Genomic DNA, 23,269 nt, shown 5'->3' with positions numbered 1-23,269 from the left:
GGGCGGATCACAGAGTTACGACGGCGTATCAGGAGATACGCCGTCGTATCTCTTTTGTGAATCTGGCCCATAGTATTTGTATTAACCAATCACATATTGCCAACATAATAATTATTTATTTCTTACCCAAATTAATGTATTTCGTCCCCTCCTCTTTTTGTAATGCATACAATTGTCTTAATATTATCAGTAAAGTCAGAGAATGATTTCAGATACACCGTGTTTCTGTGTCTTAGTATTCCTGTACTGAAATCTCTCTCAACAAACACACTGGGACTGCCTAAAGTCAATTGGCGCCAGTCTGCACCCCTACACAGCCTATTGTCTTTTCCTGATTACAGGCTTTCTTTAAATAAGCCTACTGTATATAATAGGAGCAATGTGAAAGACCCTTTTTGCATATAAATAACTTTTTTTTGCCATTTGTAGGTGGTGTGTGACTCAACTAGTGTAAAACACATACATGTCAATCACTTCTACGTTCGTTTACATAAAAAGCTATCTGTGTGTGTGTCACTTATCATCAGGTTTTATATTAATCCATGTGGAAGCTCTGGATGGGTCTGAAAGAGGGATTTCTTTCTAATCTGCTTCCTGGCAGCTCTGTAAGTATTACAATTTCCCCACATGGTTACAGATTGTCAAACACAAGCTTCGCCAAGCTCAGGCCGTACCAGTAACAACATAAATACATCAGAGCCAGAAACCTTCAGTGATTTATGGAGAGGACGGACTGCATCAGAGCTCCCAGGGCTTTATATGATCCAAGGTTTAATTAACAGAGAATCCTGTTCATGAACTGTCAGGTATTTATCTGGATTTCATTTGTGGTGAACACATGCTTCTTAATTCCTCTTGCTATTGATTTTTGGAGAAAAAAAATTGCATTCTCTTGGGGTTTTCCAAAATCAAGCATAACATTGTAGTACTACCCCCCAGGAGCTGTTCGGTATGTTGGGTCCTATGTTCTCTGGCACAACTCTTGAAGCTGCTCGGTCCACATCAACAAACCCGTGTAACTGAAACATTAATATTCTAGTGCTCTATGATAGTACATAGAAAATAGTCCACAAACAACTTGAGGATTATTAAGGTGAAGGTATTATTGAAAAGTAAGCAAATGCAATGCATAGAACACATTAAAGTGGTTGTAAACCCTCAGGTAGAACTTTCACCTACAGGTAAGCCTATATTAAGGCTTACCTGTAGGTGCTTGCAATATCTCCTTAACCTACATGGTTTAGGAAATATTTGCAAAAAAGACTGTACCGATGTCTACGGCGCTTACACGCCGTGGACAACGGCGCAGGCGCACTGAGCGTGCCATTTTATGAATGGGGTCATGGTGTAAGTGACGGCTCCCTCGCGCATGCCGTCACGTGACTCTGGACAGTCACAGAGCCGGAGTTCGCGGACCCCAGAAGAAGAGGGGTGAAGAATGGCCGCTCGCTACTAGCGAGGAAGACCGGGACATTGCAAGCTTCTCCTGCAGGTAAGTGACACATAATGGGCAACTATGAGATGCATAGTAAGTAGCCCATTATGCTTTACCTTTGCAGGGAAAGAAAGAGGAAGTAAACCCATCAAGGTTTACTTCCTCTTTAACAGGACTACAGTATTCATTAGGTTAACTGATGGGAATATTAGCCTCACCTACGGCCATTGAACTATGCTGTAATAAGGATAAGCTCAACTACACTGGTCCACACAATATCAGTAAGAATAGCATCAACCATGAAAGCATGAATGGCATAAAAGAAACTTCACTGTAATTCTAAGCAAAAGCTACACTGGAAGTATTAACAAAGCACCTGATGCCTATTTGTCAGTGTTGGCTGGCTTTTGTCGGGGCCCTTCTGTGAGCTGGTGCATGTGAAGCTCTCTCTTTAAGGCCCCAGGTACACGGAATGCTGCTAAACGTACGTTCAGAGGCAGCTGGACGCTTTTTTCAACTGCCCCTGAACTCATTCATGTACACAGTCTTGTTGATTGCCGTTTTTAGGCAGTAGCATTTAACAGCATTTCTTTGAAGACGCCAAAGATTTCCATGTTTCAGATGCCAAACGCGACTAAACGCAGCTAAACTGTGTTTAGCAGCGTTTCGTTTATAGGGGTTTTTCGTTTTTGGCCATTTAAAAAAAAAAATCTTTTACTAGGAGTTAAAAATTCACTTAAAGTTTAACCCCCCTGGCGGTATTCCCGAGTCTGGCTCGGGGTAAGATTTCTGTACCAAAAGCGGTATCCCCGAGTCAGACTCGGTCTCGCCTCGCAGCAGCCACAGACAAAGTTACTTACCTTGTCCCTTGATCCTGCGATGCCTCCCCGCTGTGTGAGTGAGCGGGTCCTCGCTCGATTCACACACTGTCCCTGTGTGCCACCGATCTCCGTTCCCTGCGACGTTACGACGCACAGGGGCGGAGGACAGAGCCAAATTCAAAAAAGTAAATAAACACATTACATACAGTATACTGTAATCTTATAGATTACAGTACTGTTTGTAAAAAATACACACCCCCTTTGTCCCTAGTGGTCTGCCCAGTGTTCTGCATGTATTTTAGTATAATAAAAACTGTTCTTACTGCCTGCAAACTGTAGATTGTCCATAGCAACCAAAAGTGTCCCTTTATGTCAAAAAAGGTTTTAGAGCAGCTAGAAAACAGTGATAATAAATTAGAATCAATTGCAGAATTGAGCCATAGCGATTTGTGGGGAAATTCTTCATAAAAAAATAAAAGTAATGACAGCGACAATTCTGCAACTGAGCAAATTTCTGTGATTTTGAGTTGATTGCATTATTGAATAATTTTTATTATAATTATATTATTATTTGTTATAATTATTTATAATTATTTATTATATTATAATTTATGATTTTGTTTTTCAAACTTTTTCATACCCGGGATGCCTACTAGACTCTTGTTTGGACAGATTTAAAGCGGGAGTTCACCCATTTATAAAAAAAAAAAATTTCTCCCCTTAGCTTCCTGCTCGTTCGGTCTAGGGGAATCGGCTATTTGTATTAAAATATGAGCAGTACTTACCCGTTTTCGAGATGCATCTTCTTCCGTCGCTTCCGGGTATGGGTCTTCGGGAGCGGGCGTTCCTTCTTGATTGACAGCCTTCCGAGAGGCTTCCGACGGTCGCATCCATCGCGTCACTCGTAGCCGAAAGAAGCCGAACGTCGGTGCGGCTCTATACTGCGCCTGCGCACCGACGTTCGGCTTCTTTCGGAAAATCGTGACGCGATGGATGCGACCGTCGGAAGCCTCTCGGAAGACTGTCAATCAAGAAGGAACGCCCATTCCCGCAGCCCATACCCGGAAGCGACAGAGAGGATGCATCTCGTAAACGGGTAAGTACTGCACATATTTTAAAATAAATAGCCGATTCCCCTAGTAAAAACGAGCAGGAATCTAAGGGGGAAAAGTGCCCTCTAAGGGTGAACCCCCGCTTTAAGTGAGTTATTCATAAGAATTACAGGCCTACAATGTAAAACACCAAATGATGACGCGGCGACGTACGCGACGCTGTGATATAAGGACTTCCACGCATGCGTCAAATCATTACGACGCATGCGGGGGATGGATTCGGACAGATTGATCCGGTGAGTCTGTACAGACCAGCGGATCAATCCGTTGGAATGGATTCCAGCGGATAGATTTCTTAGCATGTTAGGAAATTTTTATCCGCTGGAAATCCATCCCCGGGGACAAAAATCTGCAGAAACAGATCCGCTGGATTGTACACACCAGGGGATCTATCCGCTGAAACCGGTCAGCGGATCAATTTCAGCGGATCGATCCTCTCGTGTGTACGGGGCCTTAGATACAAGTCAGATTTCAGGAATCCCCTGCAACAAAAAAGTAATTTTTGGTGAGATACTCCCTGTAGGAACATGGCTATAGGGATTCAGGCCCAGCAGATTTCCTCCTTAGAGCCCTGAAGTTGCACAGCGGACAGATACTGTAATTATGAAACCACTCCTATTAGACCCACTCAACACAGAGGCACAGAGGAACAAACAGGGATTTCTTCAGAATAACAAAAGGTAGGAATCTGTAAAAAAAAAAAAGGTTGTTATAATCCTTGCAATGGAGGGGAATGTTTTTTTCTCAACAAAAGTGGAGGTACGCTTTAAATTATCCAATCATGTGAAAAGAAAATTATTGTTTAGTCAACGCAATAAAGTTTTTAAAGTGAACATCCCATTGCATTAGGGTGTGCACCCCAAAGCTCAAACATATATGAAGTGTCAGTAAAGCAGTGGACGGTGTCATAAATTCAAAGATTGGTGTCAGTAGGGCAGTGGGCAGTGTTGGTAGATTTTATTTTGATTATTTTACTTTTCATTCTTTTTTAAATCATTTTTAATTATTTATTTATTTTTTTGCAAAAAAATATAGGAGTCCTGTTGAGGGGCTTTGGTGACATTTCAGGGTTCTTAACAGGGGGAATCTGCACCACATGGGGTGATTAGGGTGTGCCCAGGCACACCTGGCACACCCTGTGCGTACGCCTGTGATCCTATTCAAACTGAATGCTACAATTTATTTAGCAAACATTATCAACTTCTTTAGTAAGTCAACCCCACTGAATCAAAGTATTATGTGATACAGATGCTCCCTGTACATTAGCTTAACAGATTGATTGGTAGCCAATGATTATTTATATTTATTGCAGCACACCAGTGCATGCCCAATGCTGTGACTAGTCAGCTTGGCATATTAGAATACAGACAGTCACTGCATTTCTGACCCTAAACACCTGAGCTGACTCTTCTGATCTGAGGTCTAAAATGTTATCATATTACAGGTGCTGAGGAAGGAACTGAGGGCCTTTTAAAATAGTTTTCGATGATGATTTCCGTTCCAGTAAATGTGTTTTCAAATTACAGTTATCCTTATTGAGTTGTGTAACCCTAGACCAAAGGTTATAAAACAGACTAAACCTTTATTAACAACTATGAAAGGTGTGATATATTGAAAAAAAAATTTAAGCTCTTCCTCCAGCAAAGCATTTTGGCTAACATATATAATCAAGATGTGTTGACAGGTAAGGAAGCTCAATATAACAAATATACAGTAAGCAGGCAAGGACTGAGGAAGTTCTAGGCGGTAGGGATGAGCTTCGTATTCGAGTCAAACTCATGTTCGACTCAAACATCGTATGTTCGATCATTCGTCGAAATACAAACAAAACAGGCCGTTCGCGCCAAATTCGAGTTACGTTTCACAGAGCATAATTCACTGCGGAATCGCTGGCTGATGATTGGCCAAGCATGTACTATGACCCGCATGCTTGGCCAATCACAGCTTGCAAAAAACGGAGAGCCATAATTGGCCAAAGCCAGGGTGGCTTTGGCCAATTATGGATCAGGGGGTTTAGTACACGCCTCACACTATAAAAGGCCGCCTGCGGGTCGGCCTTGTGTAGTGTGTTGCGGTGGTTAAGAGAGGACAGAGAGAGTGTGTCATTTTTTTGCAGGTAGATAGAGCAGGCAGGCGGGCTAGTCAGTTAATGTTACAGTGTGTAGAGGATATATATACATCCCAGGTGTTGTACATATATTTATACACTGTATAGTTTAGCTAGATCAGTTCTTCCTAATTTACTGGCAGGCAGGTGATTGTGCTAGCTGCAGTATTCTTACGTGGTTTATTGCCTGTGTCCTCTGTAGTTTGCACCTAAAGCTACTTGGTGTGTACTGGCCGTGTGGTCTGTAGTTTGCACCTAAAGATTCAGGAGCAGTGATTTTAATGATGGTTAAATAATTAAAAAAAAAATATGAAAAATTCCTTTAAATATTGTACCTGCTGGGTGTCTATAGTATGCCTGTGAAAACGTCTTTGAGAACCCGGGTCTTGCCCGAGGGAACATGTATCAATGGAAAAAAAGTTTTTAAAAAGGGTTGTTTTTTCAGTGGTCCTGAAAAAAATACAGTTTTTAAAACTTTTTTTCCATTGATACATGTTCCCTGGGGCAAGACCCGGGTTCTCAAAGACGTTTTCACAGGCATACTATAGACACCCAGCAGGTACAATATTTAAAGGAATTTTTCATTTTTTTTAATTTTTTTTTATTTAAGCATATTAAAATCACTGCTCCTGAAAAAACAACCGCTTAAAACCTGGGGCAAGACCGGGTTCTCAAAGACGTTTTACAACAATAACTTGCATATTAGGCTTTAAAATTAGCACTTTTGAATTCGAACGTTCGAGTCCCATAGACGTCAATGGGGTTCTAAATGTTTGCGCGAACGTTCGGTCCGTTCGAAGGTTCTGGTGCGAACTGAACGGCGTGGGGGGGGGGGGGTTGGGGGTGTTCGGCTCATCCCTACTAGGCGGTTTTACAGGCATTAACAGCAAGAGAGTGCAGCATAAACCAATAGTTCATATACAACCTAACATTCAAATTTTGAAACTTTAAAAAAGTTAAAGATAGTCCATTAAATAATCCTGTAAAAAAGACTTGAGACTAATATGCATCCAGGTGACAGTAGGGTTGCCACCTGTCCAAGATTTACCCGGACAGTTCGGGTTTGGAATCATGCGTCCGGGTTTCATGCTGCCTGAAACCCGGACACATTTTTTAGACTGGACTATGGCTTCCAAACAGGGTTGCTGGCTGCAGTTGTCTAAGCTGAGGGTGTCTGTCACACTCTTTCACACTGCCCAAAGCCAACACTAACAAACCCCCCTCCCCGCCCCCACATACAGATGGGAGATGATAGAGGGCTCGATCTGCACCTCTACCCCCCACCCCTCCCCCTCTGTGTCTGCCCACACTCCAATCCCCAGTTCTGTACCTCAGAAAAGGAAAGTTGGAACCGGAAATTTTAAGTCCAGCAGCCTCAGATACATCTGGATAAGAGGTGCTGACTTCCAAGGGGTGAGTGAGCTCACCATCCATCCCTGTCTGTGACTGAAGTCTCCCCCTTTCTCTCTCCTGACTCTGAGTGAGTACACTAAGGTAAATCAGGGTTCTCAGAGCACCCCTTACATCAGATTTCGCCTTTACACCAGAGGCCACAGTGTGTCCCCTTACATCAGAGTCCTCTTCATACATCAGAGTTCTCAGTGTTCACCCTTAAATCAGGGTTCCTAGAGCATCCCTTATGTCAGAGTCCCCAGAGTTCTCCCTTATATCAGAGTCTGCAGAGTCCTCCCTTACAGTGACAGGGAACTCTGTAAATTCTGATGAAAAGGGGGAACTCTGTGGACTCTGATGTAATGGGGGACTCTTATGATTAACTTCATATGATTAGAAATGTTATTTAATTGCAAAATATATGTATAGTTTATACTATAAAATTTTTTATCGTGCATCGCAAAAGTGTTCGGGTTTGACTTGAAGAAAAGGTGGCAACCCTAGGTGACAGATGTGTTGAAAACCACCACCACCGAGCAAAAAGTTGGTCGCTCACCTCAGTGGTATGACCCCTAAGATAACAGGATGGTCAAATTAGGCATTCCCTCATGGGGATACATCCATAAACCAAGGTGCCAGTATTAGCTCTGCTCACGGTTTTGAGCTCTGTCATATGCACTTGTCAAATAAGTATAAAAAAGAAGCAACAGAATAGTGCTCTGCGTTTCATAAGATTTAAAATTTAAAAGCTCGTATTTAAAGGCACTATCCACAGTGCAGGTAAAATCGCATTTAATATCCAAACAATCTGAACTGTTAGCAAGGAGATACCTTTAGGTGATGCCAGCATTGGCAAAAGGTTCCACTTCCCATACGCGTTACGTCCTAAGCGGGACATCGTCAGCAAGGAAGTCCACCCAGCATTCCTGTATATTATCTACCTATTAATGGGCTGCACTGATTGATTTTTTATTTGGTAAAACCAATATACAGCAGACTAAAAAAAAAAAAAACCTAGACATTTTTTAGTTGCTGCCTTGTGCTGCTCTGAGACAAGGGTGGGAAAACGTTGGTCCTCTAGCTGCATGCAGGTACAAGCATGCATCCCAGAGGGAGAGATATGATGGGATTTGTAATTCGACAACAGCTAGAGGCCCTCGTATAGAGGGATGCATTTTTCCCTGATGCCCCGTACACACGATCGGATTTCCCGTCTGGAAAAAGTTGGATGTTTTTTCTGACAGAATTCCTCTCAAGCCTTCCTTGCATACACACAAAAGTTTGGTGAACTTTTGACCTCCAAGAACGCAGTGACGTAAAAGACTGCAACAATCCAAGAAAATTAAGTTCAATGCTTCTGAGCATGCGTCAAATTGTTTCTGAGCATGCCTAGGAATTTTGCGCATTGGGATTTGTACACGCGATAGGAAATCCTGACGGAAAAAAAGAGATCCTGCTCTCTATCTTTTTCCAGCAGTTTTTCCGTTGGATACACACGGTCGGGATTCCCGACCAAAAGCTCTCATCAGACTTTTTCCAACAGGAAAACTGATCATGTATACAGGGCATGAGAAGCAAACTGAACTGAAGTGCTGAGACAGAACAGGGGTAGGGTACAAAACAGTTGGCTCCCATGTGCATCTGTTTCAGTGGGTCATGCTTTCCCCTTGGAAACCCTTCACTAGGTCACTAGGAATGTACTTCCTGCTATATGTGTTGTGTAACTTCCTCTCTGCATCTTTTATCAGAAACAAGCAACTGGGAGTCCCATGCTCTAACCCATGGGTCTTCAAACTATGGCCCTCCAGTTGTTCAGGAACTACAATTCCCATCATGCCTAGTCATGTCTGTGAATGTCAGAGTTTCACAATGCCTCATGGGATGTGTAGTTCCACAACAGCTGGAGGGCCATAGTTTGAGGATCCCTGCTCTAACCGGTGCAGGCAACAGTGCACATTAGGGTGTATTATATCTACAATGGTGCTTGAAGGAAGGAGGTGCTCTTACTATGGGCTAAGCAATAGGAAATGCTATATGAAGGAACATTTTTTTTGTGTCTCTATGATGCAAGCCTGGCTCATACAGAACATCATGTAAGCTAAATTCTCCAAGTACTGATGGATAATTGCCAGCAGCTGAATATGCTCTCTATACTGGAACATATTGTTTGGTTTTGGCAATTTCAACAAAACTCTTGGAAGTGCTGCTTTCATTTACGAGCTAGAGAAATAAAATGTCAAATTGAAACTAAAAGAGATGCCAGACAGAATAAAATTAGCACATTTCAGGGGATTCAAAAAACACAGTTTAGCTGCTTTCAGATACTTTGGGCCAGATTCACAAACGAGATATGACGGCGTATCTACTGATACGCCGTCGTATCTCTGTTTCTAACTATGCGACTGATTCATAGAATCAGTTACGCATAGCTAGCCCTAAGATCCGACAGGTGTAATTAAATTACACTGTCGGATCTTAAGGATGCAATTCTAGGCCGGCTGCTAGGTGGCGAGGCCATTGCGGCCGGCGTAAAATATGCAAATGAAGACTTACGGCGATCCCCGAACGTCCCGAACGGCCCGTCGATCTAAATCTACGTCGTTTCCGTCGAGTTACGCTGCGTAAAACTAGGGCTGAGCCCTAGTTGTCTTAAGCCATGGTAAGTATGGCCGTCGTTCCCGCGTCGAAATTTAAACATCAACGTCGTTTGCGTAAGACGTTCGTGAATGGCGCTGGACGCCATTTACGTTAACGTCTAAGCAAATGACGTCGGTGTGACGTCAGTTAGCGCAATGCACGTCGGGTAATTTACCCGACGGAGCATGCGCAGTACGTCCGGTGCTGGAGCGCGCCTAATTTAAATGGGACTCGCCCCATTCGATTGGGCACGCCTTGCGCCGGACAGATTTAAGTTACACCGCTGCAAATTTCCAGGTAAGTGCTTTGTGGATCGGGCACTTGGGCAGAAAATTTGCGGCGGTGTAACTTAAATCGGAAAAGTTAAGTTGCGCCCGGGCTACGTGAATCTGGCCCTTTGAAAGTTGTAGTTACAATTGCTCATGGGTTTGTAGGCAGGTGCCGTTTATTTTCTCCAATGCAGGTGGCGCTTGTCTGCAAAAGCAATGCAGGTGGAGGTGGAAGTCCAGAGGTCACAGAGACCTGTGCTGTCCCTCTGGGTCCCTGACTTGACACTTGCTGAAGTTTTCCCACTTTTTCACCATATCCGACTGGTGAGAAAACTGCCCTTGTACTGTCCTCAGCTTACTCACAGTAGTCTCCAGTAGCAAGGCGAATGGTCCCTTAGTGATGACAGCTTCCCCTCTACCTCTGACCACAACTGGTTCCCTGGCCAGCAGAACCGTTACTTATGGTTGGTCTATGAGCCCAAAGTCCTAAACCTACGCTGCTTGTCCTGCTTCTGAATAGGCCCTCTGACAGCCTAGCAGACAGATGTCCCCGGGATAGGCCTCAGGTTATTGGCCTAGCAGCCAGCAATACAACACACGTCCACCCAGACAGCCATCCAGGTGGCACAGAACCCCGATCACCTGACTCCGCCCAAATAAATAGGCTCTCCCAACAGGCCAATGAACCAAGAAAATCCCTGCCCATTGGCTGAGACACGCCATTCATTCCTAATCTGTCCTTGTCTTGCTAATGGCCCCAGATACCCAGCCACCTAGTGACAGAAGAGAGCAGTGCATCAGTTCCAGAATTAGGGCAAAAATCAATTGACCTCCTAACAATTGGCCAAGGCAACTATCACTTGGCAACTAAATTTAATAGCAACCCTGCCTAAACTTCAGGGTGCTACAGTTGTAGCATGACAAAATGTGGAAAATGGGTATGATTACTTTTTCAAGGCACTGAACCTCCAGAGATCTAGTGAAGTCCATGCCTTGATGAGTTGGGCTGTTTTGGCAGCAATGTATGTATAAATAATACTACCAGTACATTATGAAATATATACAGGAAAACAGTCCTCGCAACTTACAGGACTGAGTCAGTCAGTCAGATCAGTCAGTCAGTGTCAGCGGTGGAGTAGGGCGCTTCGGACCTTCCGCTTACGAGCCTGCTTCCACCCAGACCTGGCAGTCAGAGACCAGGCAGCTGCTAGGCTAGACGCTCCATGAAACAAGCTCCCTGGAACCTGGAATCAGCATCTCGCTCTCCACAAGGACTCCTCTCCTCCGCAGGTAAGACCCTGCCTCTCAGGGCCTGATATCCTGGGGATCCTCTGACGGCCGTCCTTATCAGGGCAGCCGTCACACAGACCCCACACTGCGGCTTTCTAGACTACTTTTCGCCGGCATCTATCGCCCGCACGGCCACCCGCTTTCTGGTGGTCCCAAATCACCCCCCCTGGGTGTATTTCCGGCGTTTTTGGGTGTTTTTTCACCCCCGCGCCAGCCTGCTTCATCTCGCGGCCGCCGCACCTTAGGAAAGTCCGCGGCTTCAGCCGCGGCCTACCGGCGCACCGCTCGTTTTTACCTTACCCTTAATTCCTAAGCACAGTTTGCTTTGGCTATTCACCCCCACATCCCCAGAGGCCCCCTGTTCAGCAACTTTATCGGTAAATAGCTTTTTTACCACGCTGACAGTCCCCCCCCAGCCCGGGTCCTGTGCTTTGCCTGGCAGCCATTATTTTGGTACACCCCAGCAGCAGTGACACCCAGCATCCCCCCCCCTTTTTTTCCCCTCCACAAGCCGTTAGTTTTTTGATCCAGGGTTTTGTGCCGATCGCCGTCAGGGATCAGGAAGGAATTTTTTTTCCCTGCCGCAGCACATTGGCCAGCTTGCCCAGGGTTTTTTTTGCCTTCCTCTGGACCAAAAACCAAATCCCAATCCCCTTGAGCTAGGATTCTCGAATCCTCTCTCACCCTACGCCCGCACCCCAGCCCTTGGTGACTGGCAGCAATGGTTAAGTTGCGTTACTCTCCAGAAACCATTTGGGGTCTGAGACAATTCGCTACTACATTGCCTGCCGCCACCACAATAGCTTTAAAATCAGATCAACTTTTGAGGTTCGATCATCGATCGATCATCAAATATTTCAATCATTCAACACAGCTCAAGCACATATCATGTGCTTTGCTTAACACTAGATCAGCAGTTAAACACCGATCAGAAATCCATGATTTCTTACTTCAATACGATCTAGACTGCCTCTTTATTACGGAAAGTTGGCTGTCGGACGATTGCAACACCATTCTCGGAGAACTGGTGCCAGCAAACTATCGCATCTTAACGGAAAACAGAATAGGGCAAAGGGGAGGAGGACTGGCGGTGATTCATAAGTCGCATATTGCAATCATTAAACCGGTCCTCCAAAATCCTCTACCTTTTATGGAAACCCTTACGCTTCAACTTCAAGCTCACTCTCAGGAGACTGTTCATATTCTCCTCTGCTATAGGCCCCCTGGGCCAAAATCGCAGTTGATATCAGCATTAACGGAGTTCATTTCCACCTACACCCTTAGCGGTAAGCACCTTTTGCTGCTCGGGGATTTTAATTTGTGGGCTAACTCCTCACAGGATCCCATCGCGGATGCCTGCATCAACCACCTGGAAGGATTTGGACTTCAACAACTTATACACGGACCAACGCATGTTTCAGGTCACACACTCGACCTAATTTTCAGACAAAATCTGAAAATTAACATTGTGGGAAATGAACCTTTGCCATGGACAGACCACCATGCAATCAGCTTCATAATCCCCAGAACTCCATTAGTCAGGAAAGTACCCAAGCCGGTGACAATACACTGGGCTAGATCTCAGGGGAAGCTCCACTCGGAACTCTTCAGATCTACCCTGGGAAACCGAATTGGGGCTATTCCTCCTCAATTAGCAGCCTCAGATACTTTGGATGCCATTAATGCAGCTCTGCTACAGTCAGCCGACTTAGCAGCACCAAAGCGCAAACTCCGCAGCCGGGAAAAAAAGTCCAGCTGGTTCAATAACCAACTGTCGCTATTGAAGCAAGAGCGCAGGAGAGCGGAAGCCTCCTGGAAAAGAAGTCCGTCAGAAGACCATCTCAACATCTACAAAGCAGTAACTACGCGCTACCACAAGGAAATTTTCAAAGCCAAAAAACTTCACTTCTCCAGGGTGATTAACAGCGCAATGAATCGCCCTCGCGAACTCTTCAGGATGGTCACCCAGACCATGAATCCGGGATGTCTAGAAGTCCCCACTTCAGACACCCAAGAGTTCTGCAATGAACTATCGGATTTCTTCATCGACAAAATCGAGAAAATTCGGGTAAGTATTCGGCAAAACAATTCTCCACTCAGCCCCGTCTTCAATCAAAACAACGACCGAACGCCTCTACAATCAACTAAGTTCACTTTGGAACCCATCTCCATCGATACAACAAAAAAATTTATTGGCCTGCTGCGCAACAGCACAGCACCGAATGACATCATTCCCACCAAGCTACTGAAGGAATGTGCCGACATCCTGGCGCCTCCGATCACGCAGCTTATAAATCAGTCATTTAAGGAAGGCATAGTGCCTTCCCTGCTGAAAGAGGGCACAATTCTGCCGATCTTGAAAAAACCTAATTTGGATCCTATGGACCCAACTCACCGCCGTCCCATAACAGGTCTAAATGCTCTGTCCAAGATAATGGAGAAAGTGGTGGTAAATCAGCTGCAACAGCATCTGGACACCCACAACCTACTCGATCCATTTCAATCCGGGTTCCGTCCCGGACACGGGACAGAAACGGCCTTACTGAAAATATGGGACGATGCGCTTGAGGCCGCAGACGAAGGAGAATCATGTCTCCTGGTTCTGCTGGACCTAAGCGCTGCTTTTGACACAGTAGACCACAAATTGCTACTGAGACGACTAACAGAAGTCGCCGGAGTCTCAGAAGATGCCTTACCATGGTTCTCCTCGTTTCTTGGAAACCGATCACAAACAGTGAAACTGGGATCCTTCACATCTGAAAAACGCACGGTGACATGTGGGGTCCCCCAAGGATCCCCCTTGTCTCCAGTGCTGTTTAATATCTATCTTCGTCCTCTCTTTGATATTATCAGTAGCCATGAACTACTTTATCACTCTTATGCAGACGACACGCAGTTGTATTTTCGCATCTGCCACAAAAAGGATCATCATCTAAGATTAGAGAAATGTCTCTCTTCAATAGAAAACTGGATGTCTAAGAGTTATCTCAAACTCAATAATGCTAAAACAGAACTCTTTATCTTTGATGCCAGGCGGAAGAAACCACCGACAACAAACTGGACACCATCTCCCATTCTGGGACAAATCATCGCACCTAGCTCCAAAGTCAAGAGTCTGGGAGTCACGTTTGACACCTTCATGACAATGGACGCACAAATAGGGTCCGTAGTCAGCGGGGCGCACCATTTGATGCGCCTACTACGCAGACTGATTCCATTTATTCCTAAAGAAGACGTAGCAGTCGTGGTGGGAACAATCGTGAATTCCAGACTGGACTATGCAAATGCCCTTTACCTCGGGCTACCCAAGTACCAAATCGCTCGTCTCCAAGTCGTACAGAATACGGCCACCAGACTGGTGACTGGGAAAAAATCTTGGGAATCAATCTCACCTTCACTGAGATCCCTTCACTGGCTGCCAGTGAAGGACAGAATTGCATTCAAAGCACTCTGCCTGACACATAAGTGCATCCATGGGAAGGCTCCTAGATATCTATGCGACAAGATCAAACTGCACAATTGCAGTCGCATTCTGCGTTCCACCGACCAAAATCTGGTCAAGGTTCCTATAACCAAATACAAGTCCAAAGGAGAAAGAAGGTTTGCTTTCCAGGGCCCCAGGCTTTGGAATGCCTTACCAACCAGCATTCGGTTGGAGCAAAACCACCTGTCTTTCAGAAGGCAGATCAAAACCCTGCTTTTTTGAAAGGCATGAGACTTAATCAACAAGCGCCCAGAGGCGATTCAGTTCGCATGTGCCGCGCTATATAAATTTTTCATTCATTCATTCATTCATTCATATATTTGAATTCTTAATGTGCTCAGGAGAACTTACACACAACCGTTTTTCATGATGAGAAAAATGCCATTTTTTAAATTGGTCATTAAAAACGATTGTGTGTGGGCTCCAGAGCATTCTCCTCGACGTGAAAAATGACCATTAAAAATTTAGAACATGCTCTATTTTTTCTCAATGTTTTTCACGTCGTTAAAATGGTTGTGTGTAGGCTTTAACGATGGGAAAAAATGCGCATGCTCAGAAGCAAGTTATGAGAAGTGAAATTTACATAATCAAGCCCAAAGTGTGGCGCCATTCGAATGGAACTTCCCCTTTATAGTGCCGTTGTACGTGTTGTACGTCACCGCGCTTTGCTAGAGCATTTTTTTTTCACGATTGTGTGTATGCAAGGCAGGCTTGACAAGCATCACGTCGAGAAAAACATTGTTTTTTTCCACGACATTAAAAACGGTTGTGTGTACGCGGCATTACTCTTGAAACCATAGGAAAACCATATATGGAAATCATCAATGAAAATACCAACTATGCCAAACCAATTTATAGTTAATTTAAAGTTAATGGAAATCAGGCTTCGTTGAGAATGTAATTTATCTTCGGTTATTTGCAGCTATGTCAGTCTTGGCTCCCATCCAGTGCATATCACGCTCTGCCTGTTAGTTGCTGATATTCACACTTTCCTAAACACAGTGTACATTCCACCATTCAGGGGAACATAGATCATTTTCACGTTTTAAGTCCAATTATCTCTGCTTCCTCGGTTGAGGATTTTTCCCTTCTTTTTCGGGTGTTTTTCAGTTTGATTTTCTGTCTCTAAAATTGTTGTTTTTTGTTTTTTTTCCCTCTTCAAAGCCATCCAATTCAATTATATAAGCCATCTGCTCTCTCTATAGATTAGACTGAAGGAGCTGCAAGTCTGGAGGACTCTGTTTATCGTTCCCCAAAGGCGAACAAATATAGCTTGTCCAATGCTGCGAATACTTATTATTTAGATTCTTACGTGCGGAGGCTGTGAGATGACCGTTTGCTATGAGAGATGTCAGCAGTAGTTTTTTTGCACTATTGTTTTCTATTTCAGGCTTATTATTGCTGTATAATATTTGCAGGACTTGAGTATAATGAGTTCTGCAAGCTAAATAAAAATAACAATGTACAGAGCAGTAATACAGTAAAACCTTGGTTTGAGAGTAACTTGGTTTGAGAGTAACTTGGTTTGAGAGCGTTTTGCAAGACAAGGAAAATGTTTTAATACATTTTGCCTTGATATACAAGCGATGTCTTGATATAAGAGTAGTGTTCATGTCACAAGTGAGTATAAAAAAGAAGAGAGGAGACTCGACACGATCAGTTTGTCTGATGAAAACAGAACGATGGACCGTTTTCATCGGACAAACCGATCGTGTGTGGGCCCCATCGGTTTGTTTTCCATTGGTGAAAAAAAAATAGAAAATGTTTTAAAAATTTCCTATGGATAAAAAAAAGATAGAAAACAAACGATCGTCTGTGTGGAAGTCCATAATTTTTCTCAGAACATCGTAGTGTTTTACATCACCGCGTTGGACACGGTCGGATTTTAGACTGATAGTGTGTAGGCAAGACTGATGAAAGTCAGCTTCATCGGATATCCAAAGACAAAATCCATCGGATTAGATTCCATCAGATATCCGATCGTGTGTACAGGGCTAAAGTGTAGCAATATAGTTACATTTAACCACTTGAGACCCGCGCTATTGACAAAAGACGTCAACAGCGCGGCTCTCAGGTGCCAACTGGACGTCTTTGGACGTCATTTGAATGCATTACCCGCGCACGCCACTGGGGGTCGCGCAGCGGGTAAACACTGTCCCGGCGCATAGCTGGGGACCCGATGCGTGTACCTGGCGGCCGCGATGTCCGCCGGGTACACGCGATCGTCAGTAAGACAGCAGGAACATGGAGCTCTGTGTGTTAACACAGAGCTCCACGTGCTGTCAGAGGAGAGGAGACCGATCTGTGTCTCTTGTACATAGAGACACAGCATCGGTCACCTCCCCCAGTCACCCCCCTCCCCCCACACAGTTAGAACACACCTAGGATACACATTTAACCCCTTCCTCACCCCCTAGTGTTAACCCCTTCACTGCCAGTCACATTTATACAGTAATTAGTGCATTTTTATAGCACTGATCGCTGTATAAATGTAAATGGCGCCAAATTTGTGTCAAAAGTGTCCGATACGTCCGTCGCAATATAGCACTCCCAATAAAAATCGCAGATCGCCGCCATTACTAGTAAAAAAAAAAAATAATAAAAAAAAATCATAATTCTGTCCTCTATTTTGTAGGCGCTATAACTTTTGCGCAAACCAGTCGCTTATTGCGTTTTTTTTTTTTTTTTTACAAAAATATGTCGAAAAATGCGTATCGGCCTTAACTGAGAAAAAAAAAGTTTTTTTTTAAAAAAAAATTGGGATATTTATTATAGCAACAAGTAAAAAATATATATATATTTTTAAAATTGTCGCTTTTTTTGTTTATAGCGCAAAAAATAAAAACCGCAGAGGTGATCAAATACCACCAAAATAAAGCTCTATTTGTGGGGAAAAAAGGACGTCAATTTTGTTTGGGAGCCACGTCGCACGACCGCGCAAATGTCAGTTAAAGCGACGCAGTGCCGTAAGCTGAAATTTCGCCTGGGAATGAAGGGGGTTTATGTGCCCAGTAAGCAAGTGGTTAATGAAGGTACAACATTCAGCAACTTATTACTACACTTTAGGCCCGTACACACGGCTGGACTTTTTGCCAACAAACTTCAAAATAAGCAAGTTTTCAAAATAGTCCGACCGTGTGTACGCTCCATCGGACAAACTTTTTTGGGTTTCATCGGACAAAAAGTTCGGTCTGCAAACGGACAAACTTTACGTCAACAAGAGTCCGATGGTGCCTAGTCCGACCGTGTGTACAGCAAGCAATCAGACTTTTGTACAAAGTACAAACGCACATGCTCAGAAGCAAAGACCAGCCGGAAGCGTTCTGTCTGGTAGAACTAGCGTTCGTATTTGAAAGAGCACATTCGTGACGTGGCAAGTTCTGAAATCAAGAAAAGCAGCGCACATTTTCTTCTTCTTTAAAATGTGATAATACTAAAAGCTGCTTTGCTGGTGATACTGACGGAGTAAAACAAATGTTTTTACTTTGGATTAGTGTATTTTGGTTATAGGAATCAAACATATTCTCTATGTTTCCATATTCTATACAATCTATATTTTTTTGTGGGTCAAGTTAGCACAACCCCATTGCGCAACATGTCTGCTTGACCAATGGACGTTCAGAAACGAACAAAATTGCACGAAACTGAAAATCACGAATGCACACAGACGAAACCTCTACTAACTCTCGATTAGCAGAAGGAGCCCAAAGGGTGACGCCGGAGAATTGAACTTCCTCTTTTAAACTCTCGTCAGTACGTTGAAACGTCACTACGTTCGTGTTTGTTGCCGAAAAAGTCAGGCTATGGGTGTGACCGGACAACTCCCTTCGGACAAAAATCCAAGGGAAAGTTTGTTTGATGCCCGATCGTGTGTACGAGGCTTTAAAGGTGCCTCTCTTCTCTTTTATACCCTGTAAAAAATACTTTGATATACAAGCAGGGGCGTTGTTAGGCCCGGGCTTAGGGGGCTGGAGCCCTGAATGGGTCCCCGTAAAGCCCCGAGTCCCGGGCATTTAGCTTGCCATTGTTAGCCCCGAGTCCTGCCGAGTGCTGCCGAGTCCCTGTCGATTGCGATAGCAGGCTGGCTGGTCCCGCCTTCTGGAGCCCAACGCCTATGATGGACGTCCCACTGATCCAATGCCGAGACCGCAGGACCTGTGCCGTCCATCATAGGCGCCGCAAGCTTAGAAGGCGGGAATTACAATCCCGCCTGGCACGACATGCCCGCTCCGCTCCCTGCTTGGTTTGGCGGCTCTCCGCGTCGGCACGGTTCCTGATGGAACACTGGGCGCTCCAGCGCCGCACACCACGGCTGCCTGCCGCATCCCCGCTCCCTGCTCGGCGGCTCTCCCTCTTGGCTTCTAAGCCTCCCTGGCTGCACTATGACGGCTGCCTGCCCATCCTCTATCGGTGCTCCAGCACAGGGCCGCTGATAAGGGGGTAGCACCAGTCTGACGGGCACACCACGGCTGAGGTAGGTCAGTGATTGTGTATGCCTACCAGCCAGGTCAGTCACAGTGTATGTAGGTAGGTCAGTCAGGTCAGTGTTAGTTGGTCAGTGTTAGTGTATGTTGGTCAGGACAGGTCAGTGTATGTAGGACAGGACAGGTCAGTGTATGTAGGACAGGACAGGTCAGTGTATGTAGGACAGGTCAGTGTATTTAGGACAGGTCAGTGTATTTAGGACAGGTCAGTGTAGGTAGGACAGGTCAGGCCAGTGTATGTAGGACAGGTCAGGCCAGTGTATGTAGGACAGGTCAGGCCAGTGTATGTAGGACAGGTCAGGCCAGTGTATGTAGGACAGGTCAGGCCAGTGTATGTAGGACAGGTCAGGCCAGTGTATGTAGGACAGGTCAGTGTATGTAGGACAGGTCAGGCCAGTGTATGTAGGACAGGTCAGGCCAGTGTATGTAGGACAGGTCAGGCCAGTGTATGTAGGACAGGTCAGGCCAGTGTATGTAGGACAGGTCAGGCCAGTGTATGTAGGACAGGTCAGTGTATGTAGGACAGGTCAGGCCAGTGTATGTAGGACAGGTCAGGTCAGTGTATGTAGGACAGGTCAGGTCAGGCCAGTGTATGTAGGACAGGCCAGTGTATGTAGGACAGGCCAGTGTATGTAGGACAGGTCAGTGTATGTAGGACAGGTCAGTGTATGTAGGACAGGCCAGTGTATGTAGGACAGGCCAGTGTATGTAGGACAGGTCAGTGTATGTAGGACAGGTCAGTGTATGTAGGACAGGCCAGTGTATGTAGGACAGGTCAGTGAATGTAGGACAGGTCAGGCCAGTGTATGTAGGACAGGTCAGGTCAGTGTATGTAGGACAGGTCAGGTCAGTGTATGTAGGACAGGTCAGGTCAGGCCAGTGTATGTAGGACAGGTCAGGTCAGGCCAGTGTATGTAGGACAGGTCAGGTCAGGCCAGTGTATGTAGGACTGGTCAGTTCAGGCCAGTGTATGTAGGACAGGTCAGGTCATGCCAGTGTATGTAGGACAGGTCAGGTCAGGTCAGTGTATGTAGGACAGGTCAGTGTATGTAGGACAGGTCAGTGTATGTAGGACAGGACAGGTCAGGCCAGTGTATGTAGGTCAGGACAGGTCAGGCCAGTGTATGTAGGACAGGTCAGGCCAGTGTATGTAGGACAGGTCAGTGTCAGTGTATGTAGGACAGGTCAGTGTATGTAGGTCAGGTCAGTGTATGTAGAACAGGTCGGGCCAGTGTATGTAGGTCATGTGTCAGAAACAACCCTGAAAGACATGCTGGTGTGCCTAAGAGCTTCCTTACATGCTGATCTCATGGAGTGTGTAACTGACATACATACACACACCACTGACTTACATGTCTGTGTGTGTCTGTGTGTACTAATACACGCGCGCGTAGGTCAGTCGCACCGCCCCCCCCCCCGGTTCCGGCTTCGGGCTGAAGCCCCTGGTCTTTTTGCCACTTAGCAACGCCCCTGTTTACAAGTGCTTTGGATTACAAGCATGTTTCTGGAACAAATTATGCTTGCAATCCAAGGTTTTACTGTATTACATATAGGTGGACCAACCTGTTTGGCAAACTAGTTACAGCAAACAGATCAAAAGACATCCAAAGCAATTCAAAGCCACTAAATGCCCCTTCATCAGTAATGGAGGATTTGCTGCATTTGGTGGACTTTGCACTGGTGGGCTTCATTTGGTTGGCATTGCACAGGTGGGCTGCATCTGGTGGGCACTGATAAGCTGCATTTGGTGGGCACTGATAAGCTGCATTTGATGGGCACTGGTGAGGCTGCACTGGTGAGGCTGCATTCGTTCCCTGGCTAAGTTGCGGCGGCGTAGTGTAAATCGGCCGGCGTAAGCCCGCCTAATTCAAATGTGGGACAGGGGGCGTGTTTTATGTTAATGTTATGTGACCCGACGTGATTGCCGTTTTTCACGAACGGCGCATGCGCCGTCCGTGGACATATCTCAGTGTGCATTGCTTCAAATATGCCGCAAAGACGTATTGGTTTCGACGTGAACGTAAATTACGTCCATCCCCATTCACGGACGACTTATGCAAACGACAGAAAATTTTCAAATTTAGTTGCGGGAACGATGGCCATACTTAACATTGGTACGCCGCATATACGCCTCATATAGCAGGGGTAACTTTACGCCGGGAAAAGCCTAACGTAAACGGCGTATCTGTAGAGCGTCGGCCGGGCGTACGTTCGTGAATTCGCGTATCTAGCTAATTTACATATTTCAAAGCGTAAATCAGCGTACACACCCCTAGCGGCCAGCGTTAATATATGCAGTTACGATCCGACGGCGTAAGAGACTTACGCCGGTCGGATCTAAGGGAAATCTATGCGTAACTGATTCTAAGAATCAGGCGCATAGATTCGACGGCGCAACTCAGAGATACGACGGCGTATCTGGAGATACGCCGTCGTATCTCGTTTGTGAATCTGGGCCTAGGAGTCTGGTTTGTCCCTCCTGTGCAATGTTAGTTCGGCCTGCTTCTCCTCCCTATCTGCTGGTCCATCTCTCCCTCTGAACTCCCCTCCTCTTCCTCTCTTGTGGGCACCCACGTGACGTCTGTAGACACGTCATCATCAACGTCACCTTCCCATCACTAACAATAGAGATCTTGGAGTAGGCAGCAACAGCGGGCACCAACCTTCTTGGGCTGATCTGAGTACTGTCAGACTGCTGAGTGCCGGCTGTTGCTACCTCCTCCACCTGATCCAATGACAAGAATGGCTGCTCATCAGAAATGGAGAATAATTCTTGTGACTCAAGCGGAGGGTATATGGTCGTGGTGGTGGCGAGCCACTCAACCAAGTCTGGTGCGTCCTTTGACGTAATCGAACGAACATTATGTCACTTCCCACTTTGGCTCCGGCCTGGTGCTCCTGCCCTACCCCTACCACCCCTGCGGAAGGGCCTGCCTCTTCCTCTGCCTGTCATTTTTTAAATGACCCTGTGACAACAAAAGTCTCTAGAGAAGCGCAGTATATGTGGAAGAAGGTATATAACAAAATCTGTCGTTTTGGGGGGCCACTGGTTTATCACACCAGTTATGAAACTTTTTTTCAGGATTTTTTTTAATGTGTGTAGCAGAGGTAACGCAACAAAATGCCAATCACAATGCTGCACAATACAAATCCACTATAATATGCTTTCTATATTCGAAAGTATATTATAAGTGTATATTACACCTATAAATTGCAGAGCAAGTAGCACACCTATACCAGTGCTTGAAAGGACTTTTGTGGACCTGTTAGGTAGCGATTTGTGTCGCTACAGTCTGTCCCTGCTGGAAACGGCAACCTTTTCCTACACTGACAAAAAGTATATGAATGTATTACACACCTATGTACTGCAGAGCAAGTAGCACACCTATGCCAGTGCATGAAAGGACTTTTGCGGACCTGTTAGGCAGCGATTTGTGTCGCTAAAGTCTGTCCCTGCTGGAAACGCCAAACTCTCCCTACACTGACAAAAAGTATATGAATGAATGTATTACACACCTATGTACTGCAGAGCAAGTAGCACACCTATACCAGTGCTTGAAAGGACTTTTGTGGAAATGTTAGGTAGCGATTTGTGTCGCTAAAGTCTGTCCCTGCTGGAAACGCCAACCTGTCCCTACACTGACAAAAAGTATATGAATGTATTACACACCTATGTACTGCACAGCTAGTAGCACACCTATACCAGTCCTTAAAAGGACTTTTGTGGACCTTTTAGATAGCTATTTGATTGAATACAGCCTGTCCCTGCTCCAAACAGAACCCTCTCCCTACACTGACAAAAAGCAGAATGTAAGATGGCCACCAGATCAGGTCTATTTATAAGGTAGGGGGTATGTCCTTGTGCTGAAATGTCTCAATTGGCTGTCCTGCACCATCTGATGGATGTGTCATAGGTCAAAGTTCTTACCCATGTAACATTGCGGACCGCCGCAAACATCGCCAGATTTCCGCCGGTTTGGCGGACCGCAAACAAGCAAAGTTTGCCACGAAACGACCGCCGGGCGAACCGGCAGACCATCTCTATCAATCAGCAACTGTGTGATTGTCTGGAAAACTTTCAGAAAGGATTCATGCAGATAGCAGGGGAAGGAGAGAACAGACAGGATCCACACTAAGTGCTATGAACAGAGGCAAGTACACACTACATGAAGATAAGATGTGTTCATTTTTCCTTTCACAGTTTTACAAGCACTTTAAAGTGAATGTAAGCAGTGCCC

Source organism: Rana temporaria, chromosome 7 (genome assembly GCF_905171775.1).
Source record: "Rana temporaria chromosome 7, aRanTem1.1, whole genome shotgun sequence".
NCBI lineage: Eukaryota > Metazoa > Chordata > Amphibia > Anura > Ranidae > Rana > Rana temporaria.
The sequence above is the reverse complement of the archived record's forward strand: the minus strand, read 5'-3'. Positions refer to the sequence as shown.